Raw genomic sequence first — 8649 nt, 5'->3', positions numbered from 1 at the left:
TCGAAAGTTTTCCGGCTGAAATCGGTCTGTGCTTATTGCTAAATCACTGCTCCCAGTGGCCGAAGCTGGAAGCATTGTTGAATGTACGGACACATGTGAGCTCCAGTTTCTGTGTGAAATTTCCTCATGGTGGCTCCAAAATACAGTAAACAGGAATATATTTTATTAACCATACCCCCTAACCCAAACTCCAAATCTAAACCTAACCATCAGTGGAGCAGAAATGTAATTGTAGATCAAAAATGCAACCTTCTAATCATGCTTACTATTGGTTATCTGAATGCGATGACGCTTGTCAATAATTCGGCTGAATGGGGTTGATTTCAGGGTACATCAACTTTCAGAAGCAAATGTTGATTTCCCATTTTATCATGTTGGATATGCTAGTGATTATCAGGGATGAATACATGTCATTGCAGCCTGTCTGTTTTGGCATCTGCCTAAATTGATTAGTTTCTACCAAGTTATAGATGAATTTTTGCCAAAATACAGTAGTTGATTGGATGCACAGCCTTTGAAGTTAACAACAAAAGATATGGGATACATTTTCACCTCCCTTTAAAAGTTAACAAACTATTTATTTTTTCTATCCTACCTATGCATGATTATATGGTTAGTTGTAGGCTATTTTATTACTTGCATTCAGCATCATTGTCCATGACCCTATCAGAACAGACCAGTGACCCACTAGTTGGGAACCACTGCTTTATGTGACACAGGCTGTTCTGCATGGGGCTCTAACCCCTGTTGCGGGGTGTGCAGAGAGAGACATCTGTGTCCAACCAGTCCCAGATGTGTCCATTGGGAGAAGGGTCCAACTGTTTGGAGCATGGATGTGTTTCATCCCTGAGGGTGGCGTGTGGGTGTGAGTGTTATCTGGCTTAGCCAACCACAAGCAGTTGTTACTTAGGATAGAAAGCCAGAAGTGTGTATGTGTTTGTGAGTGTGTGTGCCATCTGAATAAAGATTAAATAAAACCAAATGTGTGTAAATGAGGGAGGGTGGGAATGGAAAGTAAAGAGATCAAAAAATAAAAGTGAAATACATAGATTAAAAGAGAGAAATAAAAGAGAGATAAACAGAGGTTGTGGGGGAGACAGCAGTCTGTGGTGAGCTAGATCATGTGGAGTCAGCCCTGTGGAGCCTCAGTGTGGAAACCAGAGAAGCCCACCACCCCTCTACTACAGATGTATCATACTTTCACTCTGCAGACACTCTGACTGCACAATTACCATGAGCTGCCCCCATGGTAATCTCTGACCTTTCATTATGTCAAAATCAGGGGGGTTTGGAAATCAATTCTATAGGGAGATATGACAGGACAGATGTCAAAATATTTCTATATTTGTGGATGTGTTATTTCTGATCACCACAGATCAACCCCTTATATCCCAACTAATGTTTTTTGTAACTTCCATTGTGTATCTCTCTCTCTCTCTCTCTCTCTCTCTCTCTCTCTCTCTCTCAGGACAAACCTATTGAATAAAATATATTCCACTGACTATGTAATGCACAGGTGTAACTTCCTAGAAAGCTAATTTTGGGCAGTGTTGGAAAGCTACTTTGAAGCAGTAGCTTCCCAAGCTATTCATAATTTGAAGAACCCCTCTACCAAGGGGAAGCCTTAAAGGTTAAACATAGCTTAACACTGTGGTACACTAGTGAGGAGACCAGAGATCATGCTTTTTTAGATGCTTCAGTATGTCAAATAAACTGCTTTTGTAAGGAATTAGCTCATTACTTGATGAATGAAACGCCTGACTGCTAATCTTCAACATGTTTTATACTAAACAATCCTAATTTGGAGTGAACTACTGTGTGAAGATTACTACAATAAAACTGCTGTTTAAAAAGAGAAGTCACGGGCCATTTTGCGACAGGTGGATGTCAGTTTATGGCCCTTCCCATTAATGTATTAATTTAACGGTGCCTAATGCTGCGTTCCAATCAACTAGGAAAGTTTCCTAGTAGGAAAAGTCACTTGAAGTCGGATTTCCAACTAGGAAACTCGTACGTAAATTTTCAACTCCGAGATGCAGCTGCATGACGTCACACAAGCATGTCGGCACCCAGGGAGATATACAAAATAAGTATTAAACATTCACTTTTATTAAGTAATATTGATAAATTAGTTAAAGTTCTATATATAGCTATGGCATATCACGCCCAGGACATGCCGCCCCCGGTAGGGCTACGAGCCCATTCTACCAGGGGTGTAGCAGCCTCTTGGTCCCTGGCCAGGGGTGCCTCTCTAACAGAAATTTGCAGAGCAGCGGACTGGGCAACACCCAACACCTTTGCAAGGTTCTACAACCTCCGGGTGGAACCTGTTTCGTCCCAGGTAGTGGCATGCAATACAAGCGGATAAGCCCGGGATAGCCGGCCGGGTGTATCGCTTGCACATAGTGCCTTCCACCTCTTTTGAGCTGAAGACATGCGTCATTAATTCCCAGTAGTGTTCACAAACTATGTTCCCTGGTTGACTTCCTCCGAGCACTGTGGCAGACGAGTTTTCGGAGAGACTCGCTGCTGGCCCAGTACACGTACTAACTAAGAGTCCTGTTCTGGGTAGGTGCTCCGCATGTGGCAGTTCCCTGTAAGGTAAGCCCTATGCGATGTATATCTTCCGTTAATTCGTTTCCCTGTTGGCAAACTGCGTCTTCTTTGGGCAGAGCCCCTCTGCCCCAGTCTCCATTTTTTTAGTAACTCCTCCCCCATTGGGTAGGATCTACCTTGAAGACTCTCCACTTAGTCGTAAAGACCATGTGATGTATTTTTCCACTTAAATATCCCCCCCTCTTTGGGCGAGATGTGGTCTCCGCGGTGTCCTCCTGTCCCCTCCGTGCTGGCTACGAGGCACACAGCGGTCTGCCCTTCACACACCGCCAGTTCACGTAAACACAGTTCAGCCAGTTGTGGCGTTTCGTATAGGGACCACTAGTGTCACTACATCGACACAACGTCGAGTGAGTGACAGATAGGGAACGTCATGGTTACTTGTGTAACCTCCGTTCCCTGATGGAGGGAACGAGACGTTGTGTCCCTCCTGCCACAACGCTGAATTACCCGCTGAAATGGCCGGACCTTGTCTCGGCTCCTCAGCATAAAACCTGAATGTGTGGTTGCATACCAGCTCCTTTTATACCCATATGTCCGGGGGAGTGGCATGCAAATACCACTCACCAATTTTCATTGGCCTTTTATCAAATACCAGAGGTGTCTCGGGCTCCCAACAGTGACCCCTAGTGTCACTACATTGACACAATGTCTCGTTCACTCCATCAAGGAATGGAGGTTACACAAGTAACCATGAAGTTTTGTTTCCTTACATGTCATCTTCCGAGCATCTGGCAATGGAATGCCTTTATGGTTGGAGATCAGAGATATCAAATAGGAATATCCCACATCCAACTTGAATGTAAAGCAGCATAACCCTTACGATCAAAATACGGTAGTTGACAGTTACCAGAGACTGACTATTTGGTCAACATGATCACACGGGAAGTCGGCATGCTGTTTCCAAAAGTTCCGGTACCCTAGGATTGGCAACAGTATGCCAACTCACTGACATGCCCTATCTCCCATCGGACATATTTGGAACAGCTCAACAATAATTACTTTCCGTCATGGCAGGACTGGTAGTGCGTTGCGTCAGTTGCATGGTAGACCACAGTTCAATCCCCATTCAAACGAGGAAGTAATCACAGTGTATAAACAATCAAGAGCATGATAAGGAAATTGCATTTTTATCCCTAACGTTGCATTTTGTCTCTACTAATGGTTAAGGTTAGTTTTGGGTTTTGGGTGGGGGGTTGATTAAATAAAATAAGCATTTCTCTTCACTGTTTTACAACCTGGTCAGCTGAAAACATTTCTTTTTACAACTGGCTTCTGGTGACCTCTTCTGGATATAAATGGATGTCGCATGTGTTTACATGCTCTGAAACACTTACCGCTTTAGCTTCTGGGGGCAGTGTTTTCAAATTCGGTCAACGTATACCGATTTCGGCAAAAGAAAAATCAGCACACACTTGCCGATTTTTATGTGAGATCAGGCTGATTTAGTAGAGACTGGTTACTTCTATTTAAATGAATGGGAGAAATTGGAATGCCCAACCAAGAAGGTCTAGCACCCAACGGTCAACAGATGTAGAAAGGAAGTCCCACCTTACAGGTAAAAGAGCCAATCACTGTTTAGATACAGACGTCGCCTGTCAATCAACTTGCTAACACGCATGCGCATTAGCTATACAAGCCAGGAAACATTTTGTATTTTAGTGTAATATGAGGTAAAGAAGCACAATTTATGATTACAATATTATAACATTTTATTGCTGATTTGAAATATGTTCTTTGATCGTAATCTTGACCAACCGTTCTTTAGATTTCGGTCTTTCCCCATTCAAGTAGACAGGAGCTGCACTGGCTTGACTGGAAATCCAAGGATGGACGACAGTGGACTGACTTGCTAGAAAGACTTTGCTGTTACGTTCTTTCCAACTGTATGCTAGTGCCACAGAATTTGGTATCACAATATAAAAGAAAATCTGGTTTAAGTACAGTCAAGGTACAATTTTCAAAAAGTAGCTAGCAACAATAGGCCTACAACTGCTAACAAAACGTAAACACACTGAAGATATTTAAGGAGGCAATTTCTTTTTAAAGTCTACCCAGATAGCAAGCAGACATCGATTCAACGTCTATTTTTTGTTGTAATGTTCGGGATCAGTCGTCGACCAATTTTCAATGTTGAATCAACATTCAATATTTGGTCGGTACATCAGAACGTTGTTAGGTCGAAAATAGAACATATATTCAAAGTCGATATGAAGTTGATTCATCAACATGTACCGCCGACCGATTTGGTCGAAATCTTAAATGTTTGTTCTATGTAGAAACTTGGTTAGAGAAATCAGAGTTTTGCGCATGCATATTTTTGAATCTACATTGGGTCAACCGTCAAGTGGATGTGTTCGTTAGAAAAAGGTAAGCATACATTTATTTTTATTCATCATTTAACACAATGGTTCGTCAGTCTATCATTGAAAATCACTTTAGATATGAATTGTTTTATCCTTCAGTGTTTTAAAAACATTCCCGCTCGGTAATTTTGTAATTAAATGCCCTGTTTGCGCCCTGCCCAGTTTTCCGTGAGGCAGCCGGTAACTGGGGTAAATTTAGATAATTCACCATGTTCGACTCATTTCAGTTGTTGTAGATTGTCAACTTCAACTGCCTTCGGATGCCGTATACGGCGGCAGGATGAAAATAAGGTGCTTTTCAAACTGTTTGGAGACTAGTTTCCAAAAGAGTTCCATTCATTCAAAACAGCTGTCAGTTAATCCATTAACTGATTAGGCAGCAAGTCAGCTGCCTACGTTTTCGGATGCAGCCGGATGTGGTAGAGGAGTCAATAGTTGAGGAGTGGGGAAGAGACATGGAGAAAAAACAAGTTCGTTTGAATGGATTGGGGACAAAACATTTTTTTCGAAAGATTCAACTCAAATTGCTGCCTGAGTCCGCCATGACAGTTGTTGATTGAAAGTAGGGATGGGCAGATCGATCGAAAGTATCGATACTTCCGATACTAATGTTGTATCAGAAATATCGATCCTCACAAAAATATTATATATTGATTCTAAAAGAATTAAATAAAAATGAACTAGGGATATTATTATTTGGTTACCATGAACATGAACAATAATCATAAGCTTCAAAGTGAAATAAAAAGGATTAGGCTATATTAGCAAATAATTGTGCAGGATGGGAACTATTTCTTCTTTCGCTCACCTTAACATTCATGCTGAAAGACACAAGCAGACAAGCGCCTGCGCCATCGCAAGGCTCGTTCAAACAAGAGTGATCAGTTCCTTGTAGAGGTAATGATAGAAAATCAGAGAAACAGCTTCTGGAGTAAATTCACGCTAAAATAACAACATATCTAAAGGTGACATTATTTATAATGAGTTTGTGTGTAATTGTTAATAAGGAATTAAAAAAATAGTTAACCAGGATTTTTTTGGGGCTGAAACCATGGTTTTACTTCAGTAGGCCTATATTGTAGTAGTAACCATGGTTAATTTTGTGGTAACAATGGTTTAACTAAATACCATGGTTAAACTATAGTTACTGTAGTAAAACCATGGTTAATTTTTGTAAGGGTAAGCAAAACAGTCTAAAAGTCTAATAATTTTCTGTTTAGGCTCACAAATGTAAAAAAAAAAAAAAAAAACATTTACTTGAATTATGACTAGAAATAATATTATAAATTACCCATTTTATCCCAAGAAATTGCAAAAAAATAAATAAGTAAAATAAAATAACAAATTAATAGAAGTATCGGTATTGGTATCGATGATATTTGACTTGAAATTACTGGAATCGGATCGAAAAGAAAATAAGTGGCATCGCCCATTCTTAATTGAAAGAAGAAAATCTGCTCTAGTGCCCCTTGCGTCAACGCTGAGAATGCAGCGCATACTTGCGTTGGGATATGAATTGAGCACTGACACATTTCACAACGCAGCGGCACGCGATGTTTGGGCCTTTACTGTCATTGCTTTCTCAAAGATTGTGTGGGACAGACCTTGTGGCATTTTCTGCACTAATGTTCACCACAGTGGTCCAAGTGAGCATGGCAATGGTAGAAGTCTCAAGCTATCTTTATAATATTACAATTGTATGTCTCACAACAATATAACACACAGTTAAATACATTGTCATCTGCCGTACCTATACATTGTGTGGGGACACAGTTTGTGTCTTACCTAAATGATTAAATATGATGATTTTATGATGATGATTAGTAGTAGGACTGTTAATAATACTGCTTAATAATGTCACTTGTACATATTTTTCTATTTCAGAGAGACACCCTGTGCCTTACCCGTTTCATTTGTTTCATACTTTAGAAGGTAATAGTTTTTAGACAATACAAATTTTTCAGTGTTACTTTTCAGCTGCATTTTTTTGCAGTAAATCCACCCCAAAGAGACTCAAATACAGAAGACAGTGATATTCTTTTTAAGTACTGTATTTTAATGCCAAATATCTCAAGATAATGTTTGATATACTGTAGGGTGGAGTTAAAAAAGAATAACCTGTTATTTCTTTATAATTCTAGAATTTACATTCATAAGACGAGTGTATTATGGAATGACCCGCTGTTGAAATGCAGTTTCACTGTGATTGAACTTCTCAACAGAGCCACATCACAGCACATCACTGAATGGTAAAGCCTTTCTCATCACTGATTATAATTTTCCAGCTTTGCAAACTTTTGTATCTAACCAGAGGGGGGTTGCAAATGCATGGATGAAGCATACATGGTGCAGACCAAAAAACAGATGTCAGTGGAAATAAATATTGCCTGTACACTTACTGATGCACATTAATTACTCCAGAAAAAAAATGCTTATAAAATATTTTGGAAGCATGCTGATCATTAACCCTTAAAAGGGCAAGCACATAAAAATACCTCATAAAATTAATTTATGAAAACAAATTAATTTTTTGCTATTTTCTAACATATTACTGCCCAAATTATTAAATTTTCAAGTTTTTTCAAGTATTTTTCATGAAAACATCATGTAAAAGGTAGGAACATTTGCCATGAGGTCAGTGGATTTCTCACAATGCTGCCATGTTAATTTAAATTACGATTGTGAATTGATGCCAGAATTTTAATACAAAGTCACATGACCTCAGTATTTGCAGGGATTCTATTTTCAGTAATTTTCACTAAAATTTGGCAAATTTACTCACTGCTCCTCACTTCAGCCTCTCAAATGCTGTATCTCCCAGGATACATAAACCTTTATAGGGTTTTAAAGGCATTAGAAGAGTTGTTATAGTATTGGGCATACTCCTGTGACCAGATAAGATTTGAAACTGAAGTGGGTCATATGGCCATATTTGAATTGCACTGTTTTTTATTGCAGGTCTTCTGTTTTTCTGTGAGCACCAGTTGAAGACAAAGATCTTACAGATGTTGGCCGTAACCTGTGTCAACCTGGACAGACGTCTATTCTAGTCCTAACTACACCACACAATACTTTTTTCTGTTTTTATATGGATGGCTGTCTACTTGAAAGTTCTCTTCAAAATTAGATGTATGCAAATATACTGCAAGAGTGAACTTGATCCAGTTGCAGAGAATCCTTTAATTTAAAGGGATATTTCACCCAAAAATGAGATTAAAAATTATCACATCATTTTCTCACTTTCATTCCATCCCAGATATGTATGACTTTCTTTCTTTTGCAGAACACAAAATTATTTTTTAGAAGAATATTTCAGCTCTGTGGATCCATACAATGCAAGTGAATGGCCAGACCTTTTAAGCTCCAAAGGCACCATAAAAAGTAATCCATTCAACTCCAGTAGTTTAATCAATGTCTTCTGAAGTGATCCACTCGTTTTGGATGAGAACAGACCAAAATGTAACTCCTTTTTCACTGTACATCTTGCCAATGCAGTCTCTAGGCACAATAATGATTTCCAACTCGATTACACTTCCTAATGCTTGACGCATGCACAGAGTGCTAGATGGCACTAGGAATTGTAATCGAACGTGAAATCATGATCGCCAAGGAGGCTGCTAATGACATGATTTATAATGAAAAAGGAGTTATATTTTGGTCTGTTCTC

Source organism: Myxocyprinus asiaticus, chromosome 42 (genome assembly GCF_019703515.2).
Source record: "Myxocyprinus asiaticus isolate MX2 ecotype Aquarium Trade chromosome 42, UBuf_Myxa_2, whole genome shotgun sequence".
NCBI classification, from domain to species: Eukaryota; Metazoa; Chordata; class Actinopteri; order Cypriniformes; family Catostomidae; genus Myxocyprinus; species Myxocyprinus asiaticus.
The sequence above is the reverse complement of the archived record's forward strand: the minus strand, read 5'-3'. Positions refer to the sequence as shown.